The sequence below is a fragment of the Podarcis gaigeae genome (assembly GCF_964106915.1).
Source record: "Podarcis gaigeae genome assembly, chromosome: 2".
Classification (NCBI taxonomy): Eukaryota; Metazoa; Chordata; class Lepidosauria; order Squamata; family Lacertidae; genus Podarcis; species Podarcis gaigeae.
Window position 1 is genome coordinate 39,444,469 of NC_139679.1, and position 21,450 is coordinate 39,465,918.

At 43.5% G+C, this 21,450-nt stretch overlaps 1 protein-coding gene and 1 long non-coding RNA gene across 4 annotated transcripts in view; both read right to left on the reverse strand.

Moving 5' to 3' along the window:
* Positions 1-21,450, reverse strand: part of GAS7 (growth arrest specific 7) — a 135,757-nt gene that overhangs the window by 88,395 nt on the left and 25,912 nt on the right. The window lies entirely within an intron of this gene.
* LOC310838529 lies at positions 1,205-8,191 on the reverse strand. Its single transcript, XR_014561022.1, has 3 exons — positions 7,803-8,191; positions 2,808-2,986; positions 1,205-1,329 (listed from the first exon to the last, which is right to left on the reverse strand). It is a non-coding gene; the product is annotated as an uncharacterized lncRNA (long non-coding RNA).

The following is a 21,450-nucleotide window of genomic DNA, read 5'->3' on the forward strand; positions in this document are numbered from 1 at the left end:
TAATGAAATGTTTTTAGAATGTTGGATCATATGATTGTTGTTAGCCGCCCTGAGCCCGGCTTTGGCTGGGGAGGGCGGGATATAAATAAAATTTATTATTATTATTATTATTATTATTATTATTATTATTATTATTATTATTATTATTATATTAGCTATTTTTTGTGTGGATGCTGCAAATTTAGAACCAATTACTAAGACTGAGGAGAAGGACTGAGCCTGGCCTCAGTTGCCTATGCTCTGGAGACCTCCCTCTTAGACTCCATGGGGCTGACCTTGAAGTTGCAAAAGGCAGCTGCTAGGTTGGAAAGAAGGACAACCTGGCTGGATAATGTGTCACCGGTCCTGACAGCTTTGCACTGGCTGCCAGTGAGCCCAGTTCAATGTGTTAGTGCTAGTAGCACCTTAAGCAGCTTGAGTCCATAGCCCCTGAAGTATGTCAAGGATCAACCATCCCAGGCCCTACAATCAGCACGGAAGCCACTTTCAGGAGACATTTTAATAAATTGATATTTACCCAGGCACTGGACTGCTAATAGATACTAACCACCGCAACCTTGAAATTAGCTAACTGTGAAGGTGATTGCTTTTAAATGTTTTTAGATTAAAACATTTCAAAACAGATATGCTTATTTTATTTTAAATTGCACAAATTTTTAAATTTCAATATTTTGATGTCTCCGGGGCTCCTTTGGGAGGAAGGGAGGGGCACATGTTTAATAAATAAATAAATAAAATGATTGCAGGTAACTTCTGATGGTTGGCTACCTCTGATGCAGAGAGATCTCTGGCTGGTACAGTCGTACCTTGTTTTGAGGCCAGGATCCATTCCGGAGCCCCAGCCCCTAGATGAAAAGGATGCAGGGCAAAGCGTCACATCTGCGTGTGGAGCAGTTTGCACTTATATGTGCACGTGAGAAGCACGATTTAGCGCTTATGTGCATGTCTGTACTTCTGTGTTTGCCGTGGACGTTCACTGGAATGGACACTAGACAAGGTGGACGCTCGCGGAGGTATTGCTGTATATACAATAACAGCAGCACAATAAAAGCAAAATATGAGTCATTGTAACAGGCAACTTTTATTTTTTGTTTAAGAAAAGAAAACAGTGTTACAAAAAAGGCCACAGACAAATGTAACACCTATCAAAATCGTGCATGGTTGTGTTAGCTGCAATTTACCAGCAAAACAATGACTGCAAACCTTGAGTATATTTTTTATTACATATAACTTGTTACTGTCTTCCAGAGAATTCTAGCATGATAAAGCTGGTTCCATTTAACTCCCTCTCTTTGGCACAGTTCAATGTAGCTGACACAGGCTGCGCTGCTAAGAGATGTTGAAAAATGGAAACAGGTCAAACAGCTGCACTAAATGACCTAGTTCCTTTGCAGCCTATAATTCCAAGTGCTTGAATGGGCTGAGCAGGACCACAGGACAGAGAGAGAACATGTGCTCTGTATGTAGAAGATCCAAACTTCAGTTCCAAGGCCTTTTGCACTTGGAGAGCTGCTGCCAGCATAGTCCTGGAGAACCTGTGGCCCCTCCAGAAACTGTTAGACTCCCATCATATCCCAATGGCTATGCTGGTTGCAACTGATGAGAGTCTGAAATGTCTAGGAGGAAACAGGTTTCCCATCCCTGAAGCACATAAATCCAGAATTATTTGATTCCATATAAAATAGCATACTGGTCAGGTCAGGAGAAAAGATAAACACTTGGAAATTACACAAGAACACCATGAAAAGTGTGCTCATGCAACATGAATGCCCAAACCATGGGCAGTCCTGTATGTACCATGCAGTTTATGACTGTGGCAATGACCAGCTCTCCCCTCCCCCCCCCCCAAATCAATCACCCTCAAATGTTCATGTTGCTGAAATTTTGGTTCTTCCTTGCATCTTTACAGAACATTTGGTTTCCATGGCATCAGATATACCGTGTGAGATTGGGCTTATATTTAGAAACTGGAACAGGGATCATGTGAGCACCCAAATAGATATGCTCGTGTTGTTATAGCAACCAACAACTTCTATCTACGATTACTCAAATCAAGATTCTTTTCAGTTGGTAGAAGAATTCACAGTTGAACAAAATGACCCTGTTAGGAATCTCAGCTCCAGAGAGCGGACCCAGCCTGGGATGAATATTGCTTGTTTTGCCAATGTTGAAGACAAGCAACAGAAACAGAAGCCTGGCATTGCTGCAGTGTTTATGACTGGGTGGCATTCAGCAGCTGAACAGTTGGAGAGAACCCAAGAGGAGCAAACATGATGGCGCAGCTTAGCCCCTGATGACCCTTTCAAGAGTCACTTGCCCAAATGAATGAGAGATGTACCAAGCCCAGACTGCACATACCACTCTCGCCACAAACACACTCTATGGCGTTAGCAGGACACCTCTAAAGGGCTTTGTTGCCCTCTTGAGCTCTGGAGAATAGGCTCGTTGTTGGTTGATTTTCAGCAGTTCTTGGACTGTCAGAGTCACAAGGCAGAGAGACCAGGGCAGCTGCAAAGTGAGAGCTCTAAGACTTGCGTCACACGCTCAGGGAGTCCACAGCATCACCCAACAGGGGGCACATCCAGGCTTCATAAGCCGGGGTTGATCAACTTAACCTGGATCTGGAGACCTGCAGTTAGATGCACATGGCTTTCTATATGGTCCTCTTCAGTAACTGAATGGACGCTAAACTAAGCCTGCATTTATAACAAACACACTCAATCGCAAGCCCAAATGCCAGAGCTTTCAAAGGCCCTCCAAGTCCCTGGAGACTAACAGGGCTTTGTTCCACTTCAAGTTTTCTTTACCTGCAGCCTTTCCTCAGGACTTTTCCAGATTTTCATTTCTTTGGGTGCTAACTTTTCGTTTCTTGCCAGTGCTGGTGCAAAACATGGCAAAACAAGGCCAACTATTTCACATTGCTGCATGGCAGGGCCAACCCTCTCTCGCACGAGTTTGTTGCAGCAGATGCCACCAGGCCAACAGCCTATGCAGCACAGAACACTGCAGCACAGTGCTCTGCTGTGTGTGGAAGCACCCCCTATTTTGCAGATAAAGTGTAAGAGTGCTTGCTTGCCGCCCATTGTCTGTAGGCTATTTTCCCTCAAGTTTTGGCACACAGAGTGAAAGTGGTTAAGGAATGGCAAGCAGCTGTACAGTTCCTCTACTGAGAGTCCCACACATTGCTGTGGAAGACGTGTGGACATATTCTACCAATGATGAGGTACAGCTGGGGCGTTATTGATCTGCTTAAGCTAGAGGTGGGCAACCTGTGTCCCAGTTTAGGCTGTGCCCACACTATACCTTTAAAGCACACTCAAAACACATTCCCTCCCCTCATAGAACTCTGGGCACCGCAGTTTGTTAAGGGTCGCTATGAATTGTAATGCTGTGAAGGGAAGGCCAAACAACAATGCCCAGAATTCTTTGAGGAAAAGAATGTGTTTTGAATGTGCTTCAAAGCTACAATTTGTGTGCACTGCTAGTGCACACAGGAGCAGAGACCCCTTAGGGAGAGGAGAGGGAAGTCGTGGAGGGCTAGAAAGAGGGGGAGAGCAAAGTCCTCTGCAAGGAATAAGACTCCTGACAAGAGCAACCTGTCCCTCAACACACAGCCTGCTGCGTAGGGAAGGAGAGAGAGAACATAGCAGTAAAAGAGAAGACAGATAGCCAAAAGAGAGAAAATAGAGTGGCCCAGTATGTGGCCCCCAACAAATTGCCCTTTAAAGAATGTGACCTTCAGCATAAAAAGATTCCTTATGCCTGACTAAAGCCCTGAGGCTGCTGTAACAGGGAAGAGCCAGGCATCACCAAATCTACATCCAGCTTCTCTGGAGGCAAAGGTGAACCCAACCTATGTCTCCCTTCCACAGATTAGGCCAAGACACAAAGATGGATGAGTGTGAATAGGAAGTTAAGAGTCAAGTTATTGGTGTTGCTTGGAATTTCAGATTCTCCACTCCGGTTGTCTGTGTATCTAAACAAAACTGGGAACCCCAACAGGAAAGAGTTGCATAAGATTAAACTTTGATACAACCGGCCCTCCAGAGAAAAGAACCAGATGCAGAGGTGAGTCTCGAGAGTCCACTTTCTGTGAAACAGCATTTGCCTCTAAAGCACTGTATGCTTGGAGGAGCCTGGTTTTTATATACATTTCATCCAGCAATATGCAAAGACATTTCATATGCAAGACTTCACCCCCACATTTTATTTTATTTTAAGGATCTCTCAGTTGTGCAACAGTGCATACACAAATTTGGTTTTATGCGCATCAAAAATCCATATGAAAACACTAAAAGTGGCTTGGAAGCACAGTATATAGAGGAAAGGCGGTTTGTTTGCACAATAAAGACAGGTGATCAATTCAGGGCTGCCTCTTTTGAGAGATAAGCCTGATAAGCACAATATATCTATTGCAGGTCTATACCTTTTCAGACGGTAGGTAGAGATTGAAAGCTGGGAAGGATTCAGTAACCTAGGCTACCCCTTACTTAGCATGCTTGCAGTTCTGTCCAAAGAAACATTTTAGCACCCACCTGCACTCCAGACTCAAACTTACTTCCACATCTACTGTTCGTGAGAACGAGGTCAGCAGCAACACAAGCCTCAAGCAAGAGCACAAATGGAATCTGAATGGCTGCAGAGGGCCTGCTTCTTTCTGCCCCAGCCAGCAGTGCTTTGCTGTGCAACTGCTCTCTTTCTCACCCTGTAGTAGCCCTTATTAAAGGAAGGGTCTTCCGTCTTCCTCCTCCCTCCCTCCTTCCTTGGTCTGCCTAAGAAGATTGCCAACTGCTTCCCTCATTTGACTGTGCCACTGGGGAAGTGGAGTGGAGAAGAAAAAGCTGAGCAGTTTTCTATTTGCTTGCTTGCAAGAGAAAGTAAATTGGGGTGGGTGTTGGGGGAGAAGAGAATATGGAGAAGGAATTATCCATCACCTTAAAACAGGGTAGGTTTAAGAGGCAGCTGCCTACCTTCCAATATTTTACAGAGGAAATGCAGTGACACTTCTGTGCATGAGCGGGTGGGTTTGGAGGGCAGAGTCGAGCAAGCAGCACAGCCTAATGGCCCATGGCAGAGCTCATAATCAAGATTCAAAAGTGCCAGAAGCAGAAAGCGGAGGAAACTAGAGGTTCATGCAAGCCAATGGCTCCAGATGACAAAAGCAATGAGGCAAGCGACAGCTTTCAAAATTCCTTGTACTATGCAAGTCTCCCCTTTTAAGCCCCCCCCCCCCAATATTTTCCAAGTCTCCCCACACTTCCTCCTTAATTTTCTGAGATCAGTAACTTAAAGAAGGAGGGAGAAGGCTTGACCAAGGCTTTAAGGCAGCCCCCACGCTGGAGGCTCAAACAAGAACACAGGACTTCTCTGCAAATGCACAAGCAAGCTACTTCAAAGAGAGCTTTTGCACAGGCGTTTAATTCCCACTCAGCCAACAAGGAAGAATTAAATCCTGCTACCTTGGCTGCCAATGCAGGATTCAAACCTGTCCTTCCACCCATCAGCAGACGTCACCAGTGACATAAGCTGATGGGTAGGTGGCCATGGTTTGGGGAAAATGGCCTCGTGGGTTGTCCTGTGGGCTGGAGGAAACCCACTCCTGCTATAAGGTAAAACAGTGTCTAGAATAGAGTTCTACATACAAGCTTGTTTCTTTAAGGCTTCAGCTTCAACTGAACAGACATGTGTATGGCACAAAAAGACAACAGGGAAGGCACCACTTGTTTAAAATCGTGGTGACTAGATGAGACAAACTAGATGTCTGTCCTGGATGAATTTTGAGTGCGACAACTGATACGCAACGGGATTCACTGCTGTGTGAGCTGGAGAAGAAGGGGACCAGAGGAAGAATCGTTAAGAACACAACAGCCTACTTTCAGGTTATAATGCTGCTGTAAGAGGAAGTCAGAATTTCCCCTCCCCAATTCATACACAATTGTGGCCCCAATATGGAGAGGATTCCAAATAATATGACAACTCTTATCTATTTAACCCCTATGGCAAACATCCCAGTCTACGTGAACAATGAGCTTCAGGTTACCATCCTAAACCTACTTTATTAGTGAGTGAGTTGTGGACTTACTTCTGGGGAAACACGCACAGGATTGCACTGTCTAGAAGTGCTGCCTTTTGCGAGACTTTGTGAAACTGAATTCCATATGGGAATTCCATAGCTACCCCAAACTGCCGGGGTTAACAACTCTCCTTTATATGATTACTGTTTCTGAGAAACAAGCAGAAATTGTTTCCAGATTTTCACAGGGGTTCATGATTTTCTTTCAATTTACTTTAGCATTTGATTTGATCCTTGGGTGTATAAACAAAATGACAGGACGAAGCCCATTCACGGTTTATTATCGGAAGGCAGCTGATCATGAACGCAAATCCCAAGTGTGTCAACAGCCCTGACAGGTGGGAAAGGCGAAGTGGAAGCCCTGTCATGTTCAGTGATTTTTGGCTTCAGTTTAGCTTCCATAAATGCAATGGCGAAGTTTGCAACCAAAAAAGAAAAGAAAAGAAAAAAGCCGCAGCAGAAAATTCACAGGAGTCAGCAAGAGTTCAGAAACTAAAAGAGCTATTTTTAGATCTTGGTGAGAAAATTTTAATGTGATTACCCCTCAAATGTCAAAAGGGATTCCTGGGAGATCAATATATACGATACAGCTGCCAAAAAACCATAATAGTGAAGCTGAAGGAGTCTGGGAGAGTGACTGAACCTTTGGTTCCTTTGAAACAAAAAGGGCAGGCACAACACATAATTAAGAGGAAGTTTCCTCATGTTGTTGTTTTAAGTAACTAACATTGCCTAATGCAACTAAAAAAAGTGAGTAGTCTCATTTTTTTACATTTTCCCATACTTCTTGTCCCTGCAACATAGTTGCACATAAATTGAAACTCCCCGTAATTTGGGAAGTGGGAGTTGCAAGAAAAATGGGATTCAAGCCCCAGGCTTCTAGGCTTCAGAGTGCCTTTGATGAAGTCATGGCCCAAAGATGTCTACACCTACTGCATGCTTTCCTTTCTAGCACAAAACAGGATAAAGTATGCAAATCAAGAATGCGAAGCACACCCTTGTCCTGCTCACACTGAACTAATTACTGGTGCCTGGAGGCGGGGGGGCGGGTCCAGGGAAGTCCAATTCACACTGGGTATGGGCATTGGCTTCATGAAGATCTTGGCCCCTCAAGTAAATGTGTGTTGCATCCAAGTTGGCTAGACATCGTGAGTTGCAGCCATGCTATAATCACCCAATTCCCTAATCACTCATGGTATCTAATAAAAAAGGTAAAGGACCCCTGACAGTTAAGTCCAGTCGCGAACGACTCTGGGGTTGCGGCACTCATCTCGCTTTACTGGCCGAAGGAGCCGACATTTGTTCACAGACAGTTTTTCCGGGTCATGACTAAGCCACTTCTGGCGAAACCAGAGCAGTGCACGGAAACGCCGTTTACCTTCCCGCCGGGGTGGTACCTATTTATCTACTTGCACTTTGATGTGCTTTTGAACTGCTAGGTTGGCAGGAGCTGGGACCGATCAACGGGAGCTCACCCCGTTGCGGGGATTCGAACCACCAACCTTCTGATCGACAAACCCTGTAAGATGACACAAATCTACTGACCTCAGTCAGGCCCTCTAGAATTTAGGATGATACGTTATACCTGTGGTGAAGTGAACTGCAGTTGGCAAAAAGTGTATGGCACAATGAATTTGCTCCATCTTAAGACTCTGTTGTTTTTGCTGTAACAGACTGCCCCTTGGAACAAACTGTGTCAAAAGTAGTTTCTAGTCACTGCCTTCCTTACATCTGTCCATTGATTTGGTAGAGAAAAATAATACTTTAAACTCTATGTTACACTTCACCCTTCACTCTGATGTTGCAGCTACTGACCCATAAGGCAGAGGTGTGCTAATGGATGTTACTTCTTTTTGTACCATAGAATAGAATAAAAACTTTATTCCCCTCAGCCAATGGCCCTAGCAACAAGAGAACATTACAATATACAGTGGTACCTTGGGTTAAGAACTTAATTCATTCTGGAGCTCCATTCTTAACCTGAAACTGTTCTTAACCTGAGATACCACTTTAGCTAATGGGGCCTCCCACTGCCGCCGCGCCACCACCGCACAATTTCTGTTCTCATCCTGAAGCAAAGTTCTTAACCTGAGGTACTATTTCTGGGTTAGCAGAGTCTGTAACCTGAAGTGTATGTAACCCAAGTTACCACTGTACCTACATGAAGGGCAGAGCAGCCTGCTGTACTATCCCTCTGAGCTTTAAATTAAGTTTCCCATTTTTGAACTCATGTATTTCCTGCAGAAATTTGCATTATTGGTGGATTCTTTTAACATATAAAAACATTTTGGTTTGCATCTGAATATGATGGTTATACAAGCTAGGAGCATAATGCAGCTCACATGAACTGTAGAATGATAACTGCTTAGGGACAAGAGACAAATTTCTGCTTGGCTCTTTCTGTATACAGTGGTACCTCGGGTTAAGTACTTAATTTGTTCCGGAGGTCCGTTCTTAACCTGAAACTGTTCTTAACCTGAAGCACCACTTTAGCTAATGGGGCCTCCTGCTGCCGCTGCGCCACCAGAGCACAATTTCTGTTCTCATCTTGAAGCAAAGTTCTTAACCTGAAGCACTATTTCTGGGTTAGTGGAGTCTGTAACCTGAAGCGAATGTAACCTGAAGCGTATGTAACCCACGGTACCACTGTATACACAAGGATATCATTAAACAACATTACATCCTTGAAGGTTGAAGGGCCTGCAATCCTATGCAGCAATCTGAGTTTTTTTGCCCGGGGTGGTGGTGGTGATCCTATACAAATTAGGCTAATGTGAATTGCATTGGAAAATCTCCAGATACGCTAGAAAGTGTGATGTAATTTAGTATGTTTCTTTTACTCGTGATTTGTAAACAAAGCTTTAAAAGTACCCCATGTTAACATTTTGTCCCAGTACTCCTGGAATATTTGGCGGGGGAAATTAAAGAAAGCTTAATATGATTTGAATGTTATACTATGTCAAAATGTTTTTGTAGTACTTGTAAATAATTAAAGGCAATGCTTGGGAGAACTGGCAGAAAAACATTAATTGCACTGCCAAGCTTGCCTAATTTTGTATTTGCAAAGGGCATTCAATCATTTGTTACTAACGAACTTATGAAACAGAAAATTTTCCATGGAACAATAAAGCACTGGAAAAGATATCCCATCTTGGCAAATCTTTTGCCCAACATCACTGATCCTATGCACTCTTATTTACTTCTGAGTAACCATACACAGAATGCAGCTAAGTCTAGGATTTTTCAGAGGCACAAGCTGACAGTTACTAGGGGAAAATATGGTGCCTCTATAAAATGGAATGTTAGTATCTCTGCTGCTCAGTTGGTAGAGTCATATTTATTTATTACTAGTATTTTTCTCTGCTTCTGTCAGTCTGAAGACTATCGGAGCAGCTCATAATATTAACTCATAAGAATTTATAATTTGCAACTGAATGCACTGCAGAGCTCAGGTAATTGGAAGGCATAAAATAGTGCAAGATCACCTACATGGGCTCAGTAGAGTATCCTGGCATGGTATACTCTCATGCTTCTGCTGAAGTGCCTGGGAAGAAGCCCACGGCAATGAAGACAATTCATGAACTAAGTCTTCACATGGGAGTAAGCCTTAAACAAGTGGTACTTACTACTGAGTGCACATATAGAGAACTGTGCTGTTACTGTATAAAGTATTATGCTGCCCTAGGCTCTTTTGGGAGGAAGAGCAGGTTGTAAATTCAACAAATAAATAAATAATACAATGCTAAAGGCAGCCATCCTAAAGTCAGCCAAAGGCTGGCTGAGCGACTATTGGAAGTAGATTAAATACCCCACTGCCAGGTCCAGAGGGAGACCAGCCAGCTAGGCAGCACCTACAACCACAGAAAGCTTGGGGGGGGGGGGAGTACATACAAGCAAAGAGCATGTTATGTCTGGCCAAGAATCCATTGCTCAGCCTGGTTGTAATCCCATACCCACCTACTTGACTGAACTAAGTGGGACTAATTCTGAATAAATATTTAAAGCACTATACCGCTAACCTCCTTGCCAACAAAGGTCCGTATAGTTAAAGCTATGGTTTTCCCAGTAGTGATGTATGGAAGTGACAGCTGGACCATAAAGAAGGTTGATCGCCGAAGAATTGATGCTTTTGAATTATGGTGCTGGAGGAGACTCTTGTGAGCCCCATGGACTGCAAGAAGATCAAACCTATCCATTCTTAAGGAAATCAGCCCTGAGTGCTCACTGGAAGGACAGATCGTGAAGCTGAGGCTCCAATACTTTGGCCACCTCATGAGAAGAGAAGACTCCCTCGAAAAGACCCTGATGTTGGGAAAGATGGAGGGCACAAGGAGAAGGGAACGACAGAGGATGAGATGGTTGGACAGTGTTCTTGAAGCTACCAGCATGAGTTTGACTAAACTGCGGGGGGCAGTGGAAGACAGAAGTGCCTGGCGTGCTCTGGTCCATGGGGTCACGAAGAGTCGGACATGACTAAACAACTAAGCAACAACAAAACTGCTAACCTCAGAAGGTCGTCACCCCCTACGCCCCATGATTCTCTTTCTTTCTATGTGACAGAAGCTGTTTGATAGATGTTCATGATTCAGCTTAAGATATTGTGTATATAGGCCTTTATACCCTTGGATTTTAAATTTTAAACCAGAATTTGCTCCCCCTCCTGTGTCTCTCCTTCTGAACCCCTGACAAGTACATACTCAGGAGTATATCCTCTCAAATACATCTTATTTCTAAAGAGTGAATGCATTGAAAAGTGCTATGTTTGAGTACTGATGTTACACTCACACCATAGCATGAAGTATGTTCAACTTCCTGAACTTCAGGAGGACAGAGAACAACTTATGACACAACAAAAATAACTAAATAGGAACGTGATTATGAACACATCACTCAGAAGGCAAAGTCACCACATAGTGAGGTAAAATATGCATGGTTCTGGGGGTTCTTAATCAACATTTTATAAGTCAAATCAGTGGTTTTCAACCAGTGTGCCATGGCACCTTGGGGTGCCTTGAATGATGGTCAGGGATGCTGTGGACAACACTGGCCTCTGTCCCTCTTTCCTTCCCTCCCTCCTCTGAGGTCCTCTAGTGTCTCTGCCTCCCCAAAACTAGTGCAGCTGTTTGTTGCAGCAACCCTGGCTACAAGCTCCCCAGGCAAATGATGCCTCTGGGGCTGACCAGGGTGTGCCAGTTTGCAGGAGCTGTAGTGGCCTTGGAGTAAGCAAGAAAGCGGGTGAGGGAGCCCAGCTTGCCAACCCTTGCTGTTGGGAATTGACAGACAAGTCCCAGGCCAACCTCTGCTTAAAAGCTCCAATGAAGGGGAGTCCACCACTGTTCCTGCCTGGAGATCTCATAATACTGATTTCACACATATACAACTACAGTGGTACCTCGGGTTAAGTACTTAATTCGTTACGGAGGTCCATTTTTAACCTGAAAGTGTTCTTAACCTAAAGCACCACTTTAGCTAATAGAGCCTCCCGCTGCTGCCACACCACCGGAGCATGATTTCTGTTCTCATGCTGAAGCAAAGTTCTTAACCTGAAGCACTATTTCTGGGTTAGCGGAGTCTGTAGCGTATGTAACCCGAGGTAGCACTGTATGTTGCTACAATCCAACAGGGAGCAGTCCATAGTACCAGATGAAAATATTATGCCAGTAAGTCCCACCATACTCTCTCCCTCACATAGCACATGCACAAACATGCATCTCTTTCTCATTCATATATGCACTTCATATATTTATCACGCGGACCATACATACACAAAAACCACCCCATACACTCCCTTCTGAAATTCCCACACACTACACACAGACCTCTCTCTGCCTGGCTCTCTGTCACCTCCACCCCCAGTGCAACTCACTCAAATGCAAAGAGCATGCCTGACATTCGGATTCATTGCTGGGCTACTAGTCACGGTGCCTGTGTGCTATTTCTAGGTTTAAAGGCAGTGTGCCTCCAAATCTCAATGGCTGGGGAACACCAGTGCAAAAAGACCATTGTCTTCAAATTCATTCTTTCTCTTTCTCTCTCTCTCTCTCTCTCTCTCTCTCTCTCTCTCTCTCACACACACACACACACACACACACACACACACCAGATTAGCCTACTTGGCGACCAAGAGTGGGAGATGAAACAGTGCCTGTAATATGCAGCTTGGATTGCTGGCACCATCTGGTGCTATTTGCCCCATAGGCACCATTCTGCAACGCAACATTTCTCCAACTGTAGCCCCTCTGTGATCTGGCTTGCGTGGGTTTGTTCTGTGGAGGTTTGCTATGCGGATGTCCTACAATAGGAAATATAAACAATGCTGCTGCAGCAGCAATATACTGAGCAGAAAGCGGATGCCCCGTGCAAAAATGAATAATATTACAGTGGTTCCTTGGGTTACAGACGCTTCAGGTTACAGACTCCGCTAACCCGGAAGTAGTACCTCGGGTCAAGAACTTTGCTTCAGGAAGAGAACAGAAATCGTGCAGTGGCAGCATGGCGGCAGCAGGAGGCCCCATTAGCTAAAGCGGTATCTCAGGTTAAGAACATTTCAAGTTAAGAACGGACCTCCAGAACAAATTAAGTTCTTAACCCGAGGTACCACTGTACTTTTAAAGGAACAGGGACTAAAGAGCTAGTAACAGCCCTTCTTCTCATCAATTCCAACGACAACTGAAACAAACTGGGAAAGGGTGGGAAAGCATTTATAGACTAAAATCGGTGGATGTGGGTGAGCATCTCTGCGTGGTCCTTCTTAGCCTGCAGAGGTAATTTCCCTCCATGGCAGGGATTACTACTAATCTCAAAATCAAAATGGGGAGGATGGGGGGGGGCCGATATAGTTTAAAAAGAGCTGGGGGGGCATATGGGAGGGAGGAATTAGCAGACAGAAGATGGTTTAAGCCCCACAGCAGATTCTCCCCTTCATATGCCTCCAATTAACATTATAAGGCAAGAACAGGCTAGGAATCATATCTCTTTTAACATACAATTCCACCCTCACTTGTATGTGCTGTCTTGCTTAGCCTTCATTTGTAGCATTGCTATAGTTTATATATGAGATATTTATAATGACAGCCAAATCCTCTGTTCTTATAATAAGTGAGTTTTGTCATGTAATCTTGAATAACTCTAAAAACAGGCCTCTGAACCTGCCTCCCCCTCAAAAAGGTATTCCCAGCAGCTCCCTATATACAGTATTTCCCACCGTGCCCCACCTGCTTTTGTCCTGGTTCAAAGACTAGTTTCTCCTGACTTATACTTGAGGCATTTTTCTCCCTAAAGACCACTTTGAGCACTTAAGGAATGCTTCAGGAACGCTTGCTGATACTGAATATTTGCTAGGTGAAAACCTTCCCATACCTGTTTGTGGTGGCTTAAGTAAATCTCAACAGCATTAGCAATGGTGAGGAAGAATCCCCCTTGTTTGGGGAAGCGGGGTTGGGGTGGGAGAAAAGGAAAGCAGGGGAGGGAACTGAAATAAGACTCTCCTTTTACCCTTAAGTCCCAAACAGAATTCCTGGTTAGAACTCAGTGGGCAGAGCATGAGACTCTTAACCTCAGGGCTGTGGGTTTGAGCCCCATGTTGGGCAAAAGATTCCTGCATTGCAGGGGGGCTGGACCAGATGACCTTCGTGGTCCCTTCCCACTCTACAATTCTACGAACCTTTAAAAAAAGCATTACACTCACAGTCTAGTATGTAGAAAATAATATGTTGAGGTTGGACGTGGGAGAAAACAATGCTCACTGGGTGGCCTTAGACAAGCCATTCTGTGTCACAGTCTAAACTACTTAACAGAGTTTTAATGAGGATGAAACAAGATCAGGATGTATTATAAAAAGAAAGAAACCCTTTTAAGTTAACAAACATTTCCTAAAACTCTAAAAATGATTGGATGGGTTTCAAAAGTTACCACATGAGACAGAAACTGCATTGTGTCAAGGCATTTCTTGATTTAACTATTTAAATACAGGATTCAAATGGAGATGTGGTGGGCGGTTTTGTGTTTCGTTTTGCAAAAAGGTGGTTATAAAAAAAGAAGTCTCAGTCCTGTAAGGTGGGGGGGGGGGAGGGTACTATAGTTAATTTAATGAAACAAACAGTAAGAACAGGCCCTGCTAAGTCAAACCAAAGGTGTATCTAGACTCACATCATGTTTCCCATAGCAGTAAACCAGGTGCCTATGGAAGCCCAGAAGCAATATATGGCTGCATATCATACACACTATGCATTTAAATCACATGACTCACCCCAAAGAATCCTGGGAACTGTCAATCACCACTCACAGAACTACAGTTCTCAGCACCTTAAACTATAGTTCCCAGGATTCTTTTTTTTGGGGGGGGGTCCATGTGCTTTAAATATACTATGCGTATATAGCTTAAGAGCACCACAGCACTCTCTCCACTCATGTTCCCCAGTAACTGGCCTTCAGAGTGGACAGCCTTATCATTTATGAATTACCGGTACTCTAACCAGCCTAGGACTTGCCAATCAGAAGGTTGGTGGTTCGAATTCCCGCGACGGGGTGAGCTCCCGTTGCTCAGTCCCTGCTCCTGCCAACCTAGCAGTTCGAAAGCACGTCAAAGTGCAAGTAGATAAATAGGTAAATTACCTTCTCTGACGGGAAGGTAAACGGTGTTTCCGTGCGCTGCTCTGGTTTGCCAGAAGCAGCTTAGTCATGCTGGCCACATGACCCGGAAGCTCTATGCCGGCTCCCTCAGCCAGTAAAGTGAGATGAGCGCCGCAACCCCAGAGTCGGCCACGACTGGACCTAATGGTCAGGGGTCCCTTTACCTTTAACCCCTTTAAAGCCACCATAAGGCGGGTGCCCATCATTACGTCTTGTACCAAACTCCATAGTTTAGCAAGGCACTATTTGGAGAAGTACTTCTTCTTGCTTGAAGGCTGAGCCGCTGCCATCAATCTGCACCATTTGAGTGACCTCAAGCTTCTAGTTACACACACACACACACACACACACACACACTTATATATATAGGAGGGAGGGAGGGAGAGAGAGAGAGGGAGGGAGAGGGGGAGGGAGAGATCCATTTCCCCCATGCCATACAGAATTCTATACTCCTGTTTATCTAATACCTATCTGGGACATTACTGAGATCAGAACTGAAAAGAACAGAATACCAGAAGTTTCCTTTGTTTTTGTTGCTTTTAACATTTGCCATAGAACTTTATGCAAGGTGGAACAGTTGACTTAATAAAAAAAATGTATTTGGCAAGTTAATCAAAACTGGCTCCAATCCAAAACTTCAAGGGCATCCCTACCCTAAAAACATAAGTGGTGAGTTTTCCTTTGATAGGACAAGTCACATTCTTAAAGATTAGAGTGAACTAAGCACTTTCGAGCACCGAAAGTATCTTTGGCATGTTATGCATGTTTATTGAAAAATAATTCCCCCTGCTCAATGGGGTTTACTGCTTAGAAAGTTGAAGTTCCAGTTACACGCACTGCAGTACTTGATAGGACCTTTTACCCCTGTTTATGTCTTTGTTTTTAAACTAAACTATAAGGAAACAGTGCCAAGGTACAAACTGACTGAAAGTCTTCAAAGTGGGGGCAGACTAAGGGAAGCTGTCAAGCTTTATTCGTATTTTCATAGAGAGTTAAGAAAAATCAACTCAGTACACAGAGATGATACTAAAAGCTGCAGACAGAGAACTGTGCTATGGACAAGAGGCAAGCCACAAAAGGAAACTAAAGAGGTCAGAAATATGGGCAGGAAATAACAAAATGAGATTCAGCTTGGAAAAATGCAGCTACGGGGGAAAATCAGCCAAATAGAACTATTCAGTGGGAGGGAGGTCTTGGGGAAAAAACAATTATAGCATTTATGACCCATCCCACCCTGCAGCTGGGGAGCATGTGTCTTTGCGCGCGCGCACACACACACACACACACACACACACACACAGACAGAGAGAGAGAGAGAGAGAACAGCAATCATACAACAAAACGTTATTAAAAAAATCCTGTTTTAGCTCCAGTAACTTCACAACTGTATGACGGACTTCATTTGCCATGTCTAATAAGAAGAAAAAATAGCACACCGAGAAATAATGCTGATGTGGTTCTGAGTGTGTGCAGAGTGACAGCCTTCTTGATTTAAATAGTTGACCTAGGATTGCATAAAGATTTGTTGCTTCATGCAAACATCTTGATTTGTTTTAAGCAAAAAAGGTTCAGCTCTGTAAGGTGGTAGGGCATATAAACATCCCATCATGCAAAGCATAGAACCCTGGAATCTTTGTATTCTTAGAATTTCAGAAGCTCTTTCCAATGATTAGCCCTTAAGTGTCTTAAAGAGGGATACTTCCCAGTAAGTCATATACTGTTCAAATGGGCTGTCCTTCATGTCATGTTCAGCAAACATATTGGCTGTGGCATTTTCCACAAACTGTATGATGTCTGGAATTCCTAATAGCAATGACACTGGTAGTATCACATGGCTGGTTCACCCATTCCCTTCATAAATTAGGCTTAGCGTTATACAAAACAAGCCTTTCTAAAAAACAAGCACACCACTGTGTGCTGCCCTTCAGACCAGAAAGTTCATCCCACTGTATTTTGTTTTATAATCCACACACACTATCATGAAGTTCAGAGTACGCAATGCAAGAAAAGGAAACCAGCAAATTATATGACATCCTATTAGAACACCATTGACATGTTTCCACCCTTTGCTCATTTAACTCTGGGCGCCAAAGCCAATCAAAGGAAGTTGGTCCAACACTTTGGTTCAACTTTGACAAGCTTGCAATGAGTAGTTCCATAGCTGGGGTACAACTACTAGGAATGTCTTTCTTTTGAACACTTGGTGTCTAAGTCTGAAGCACAGGTGGTATCATTAATAGAGCACCTTCAGTGGATCTCAGAGAAGCAAGCAATGAGATGTTTTCTGAGGTATACTTATCCTTAGTCATTTCTTTTATCAGCTAAAACAAACACCTGAAAAGAACTAGTATCCAATGTGGGTGTCAAGCCAGATCATCAGAAAAGTAACTATTCAGAAAGAATTATCTTAGTTCCATGTAGGAACATGTTTACAGAATTAAAATTTAAAGTCATGCCCTCTGCATTTTTAGATGGCCACTATAAGAAATTACCCTTGGAGCAGCATTTCTGTCTGTTTTGTTGAAAAGTTATAGAGGATATTATTCATTATTTTACTCAGAGCCCTTTTTGTAAGGATCCTTTTGAAAAATATTTGAGTTTAGTGTCAGGAAGAATATTGCTATACTTTTTAAAATTTACAAGGTATTGTGGGGGGGGGAGCTATCTGAAAACTATGTTACTTTGTTCCCTTATTTGCACTGGTAACCAGGAAATGAAGATCTAAATTTGTGGCTCAACTCTGAAGGTTCCTGTTTTGTTGTTGCTGCTATGGCTTATTGCTAAACAATAAATTTACTACAAAAAATAAATAAATAGGAAGTATCCACCTAACGTGTTCCATCAGCACAAGGATTTCTGCTTGCACAATGAAACACCCCCGTCCCACTCACCCCACCCCACCCCCAAAAAACCTACTCCGGGGTGTTGGAGGAACTTTCAGAACAGATCTAGGAAGTGCATGAGGGTAAAAAGGGGGGAAGGTTCTGTTGTGCAAGCGGAAATCCATGCACTGATTAAATGAGTTACCATAGTTGGATACCACCCAGTGTGAATGTCAGGTGTAGCTGCAATGAGAACCGCTCTGCAAGCCATACTGTTCAAAGTAGTAACCTATGCCCAACATATTAACTGAGAGAGAGAGAGAAAGAGAGAGAGAGAGAGAGAGAGAGAGAGAGAGAGATTGACTTAGAAAAAAAATTAAAAGTTGGGGTAGGCTGATTACTTTGGGTATAAATCTCCAGAGTCAACAACTTTTACCAGCATTCAATTCACCTCATTAAAAAAAATGTTTTTTAAGTTTTCCCTACACAGACCGCAATGAAATGTTATATTGCACTTAAAACATGGGGAATAATTAGATTAACTTTGTAGCTATCATAAGTTTTGACTTAGCTGGTAAGGGCAAATCAGTTCATGAGGTTTGAAGTCACCCCAGTTTGAAAAATGAGCTATACTTAAAATATAAAAACCCTACTGGAAGTTCAAGAGCCAGTGTTGCTCGCAGGAAAGGAGAAGTAAGAACTTTGCAAATGGCTTGTATCCCATTGTTAAGCCTTGACCCTGGCAGTCAATGATTGAATACAACAGAATGGAAGAAATCTAGAACGGAATACAAGAGCAAACTCTAGCTTTGATTCAGGTACCATTAGAGTGCTCTACTTACAGCTAAAAGACGGACAGAGCTTTTACATCAGTGAAGCTCAGCTGCAAGGAGGCTCAGCTCTTGTCTCCAAGCACAGAGTTTCTCCTGTTCTATATTTAGGCCTGTTTCAAGTACACAATGCCCTGCAACCCCAAAACTGTGAGCAAGGAGGTGTAATTAGTTTTCCTCCTGCAGCCACCTTCTCTGATGTTCTGAGAATTCATTAGGAGTTTTCAATGGCCATCTCAGGATATTCTTCAGGTTGATCCTGGCCCACATGAGCACAGACTCTGCTGCAGAAATCTGGAATTCCAAGCATCTTAACTTGCAGCGACTTTTCTAAACCATTTACAGCCATTAGAGCAATGGAGAATGCCATGCAACTGAATTGCTGGATTATCAAAAGTTTTATATTATGTGTCTCTATCATTCTGCCTTTTTCTTGTAGCCACAATACTTAACATGCCTTCTCTTCCCACACATCCATAACAGAACACCCGCGGGCTTTTTAAAGAACAACTTCACCATCTATTTGAATTAAATAAATGCTTGCAAATCTGATTAGTTTTCGTCGTTTATTTTGGAGGAGAATTTTGTTCCCTTTGGCACAGAGTACCTGCAATGCTGATCACAGTGATTCTGGAAGGTGGATCATCAACTGGCAACATAAATCATTTGGATTAAGGGTAGAACAGAATCTACTCTGTGGGGCTGAAATTTTGTATATCTTTGATATCCATCAAAGTTTTAAATCCAAGTACTTTAGACTTCCCTGTTGCTCATCAAGATGTCAAACAACAATGCCATAAAGTGTAAACTATCAGATACTGACAACCACTGTCAGGTACCGATAACTGATATATCAACACTAAATGCCACTGCATATCAGTTGCTGGCTGCCAAATATCCTGAGATATGCTGAAATCAAATATGCACAGATATTGTCTTTGAATATTCAGCAACTATTTGGCTTATGGAAACAACATCAACGTTCAGAAACGCTGGGAGCAGGTTTGTTGCAGCTCCAAAAGGAATTTCCTTGCACAAAGTATTGAAATGCAAAGCCTGCCCCACCTCGTAAGTTTATGTTAGCTTACAATGTATAAAGTTCCTCTCACATTTTGTAGAGCAACCTGCTCCTGGCACATTCTAGGATCGGGGTTTCGCATATTATTCCTATGGGAAGCTGACCTTGCCTTTGTGCTGCACTGAACAACTCTCTGAGTCCCTTCTAGCTCTGCGGCTGCTCTCACAAGCTACCCAGAGAAGCCAAAGTTCCCATCCGCAACTACCTCGCTTGTTTCTGAATTGCTAACATGGTTGTCATGGTATCTTAAAGGCAGGAAACAGCCCTTTAAAATGTGAATGATAGCCAGATAAGCGGGCACTATTTACCTGAAATTATCCAACAGATGTGCATTCAACCGTTTCTGTGAACAGTTTAAACACCAGCACACCAGCCCCTTTGTTTAAAAATCAAAACATCCATGCTGGTCCCCACCTGTAGCACAATACCTGCTCATTTAAAACACTGGGATTTCAGGATTTAGAAAAGAAAGGGGGAGATCATCTTTTCCTTTATGGAATGAATACAATGCTGGCATTTGTGAGATCAGCAGAGAGACATGTTGACAATCTCCAGCGAAAGCTCTCCACCACCATTCTATAATGATGGCACCGTCATGTTCAGTCCTTTTCCATGGTTTGCTACAAAGCTCCATTCGGCATTCAGCTCTCTGAGGCAGTGGACGGGCCTGACTCACAGAGGATCTACACAACATGACTGGGTGGGAGAGGCGAAAGAGAGAAGGCCTGGGAACGCATCCAAAAGTTCAGATCAACGCAGAGCCTCACAAAACTGCTATCACCAAACACAGTTCAACAAGCCAATTGGAAAGGAAGCTTTTATTTACAACTCACATTTAACTCCAGATGACACCAGCATGAGCCCAAACAAGGCCTGCATCGCATTATGCATAGATTTCACAAACCTATGACCTCAGATATGTTCCAAGCACGTTGGCCTGCTTAGTCTTTGCCAAGTCCCTTAAGGGGCTGAGGCAGACACATGCTTGAAACATCTGACACTCTGCACAGAATCTAACGAGCAAGGCAGCCACGGGCTCCTCCAGCCACCATCCCCTACAATGCCGTCATTGCCTGATCCTCACTTCCTACACTTCTTTGACACCTTTAAAGGAAGACAGAAGCATCTATTTCCATCTAGTGAAAGAGAAACCTGTCAATTTGGGGGTTCTCTCAGACTATCATTTTTTTCAATATTAAGTTCAGTTTGCCACATTTCCACAACTGATTGCAATTTAAGAAATAAAAGAAAAATCCCCACGAGAATTCATCAGCATTCTAGTGCACATTTCTACCAATATTTCATTTCATTGTTGATTTGTAAGGGTATTTCTAAACCAACTATATAATTGGTGTATACAATAAAACATTTATTAGGCATTACAAATATAGGACATCATAAAACAGCCATATATAAAATTTTAAAATATATACAAATAAACAATCATGTAAAAATATGTAATAATGAGGATTTTTATTGGAGTTTCTTCCAGCTAAATAGTGCCATTCACCACTCTAAGAGATAGGTAAAGGTAAAGGTACCCCTGCCCGTACGGGCCAGTCTTGACAGACTCTGGGGTTGTGCGCCCATCCCACTCAAGAGGCCAGGGGCCAGCGCTGTCCGGAGACACTTCCGGGTCACGTGGCCAGCGTGACATCGCTGCTCTGGCGAGCCAGAGCCGCACACGGAAACGCCGTTTACCTTCCCGCTGGTAAGCGGTCCCTATTTATCTACTTGCACCCGGAGGTGCTTTCGAACTGCTAGGTTGGCAGGCGCTGGGACCGAGCAGCGGGAGCGCACCCCGCCGCAGGGATTCGAACCGCCGGCCTTTCGATCGGCAAGTCCGAGGCGCTGAGGCTTTAACCCACAGCGCCACCTGCGTCCCCACTCTAAGAGATACTCTTGATAAAAACTCATTTTTGTCAATAGGAGCAAATGACCCAACTAAAATGGTCCCAGGAAATAAGTGTAGCAGTGGGGCAAAAACTTGCATTTGATTTTAGAAGCCAGGTACTC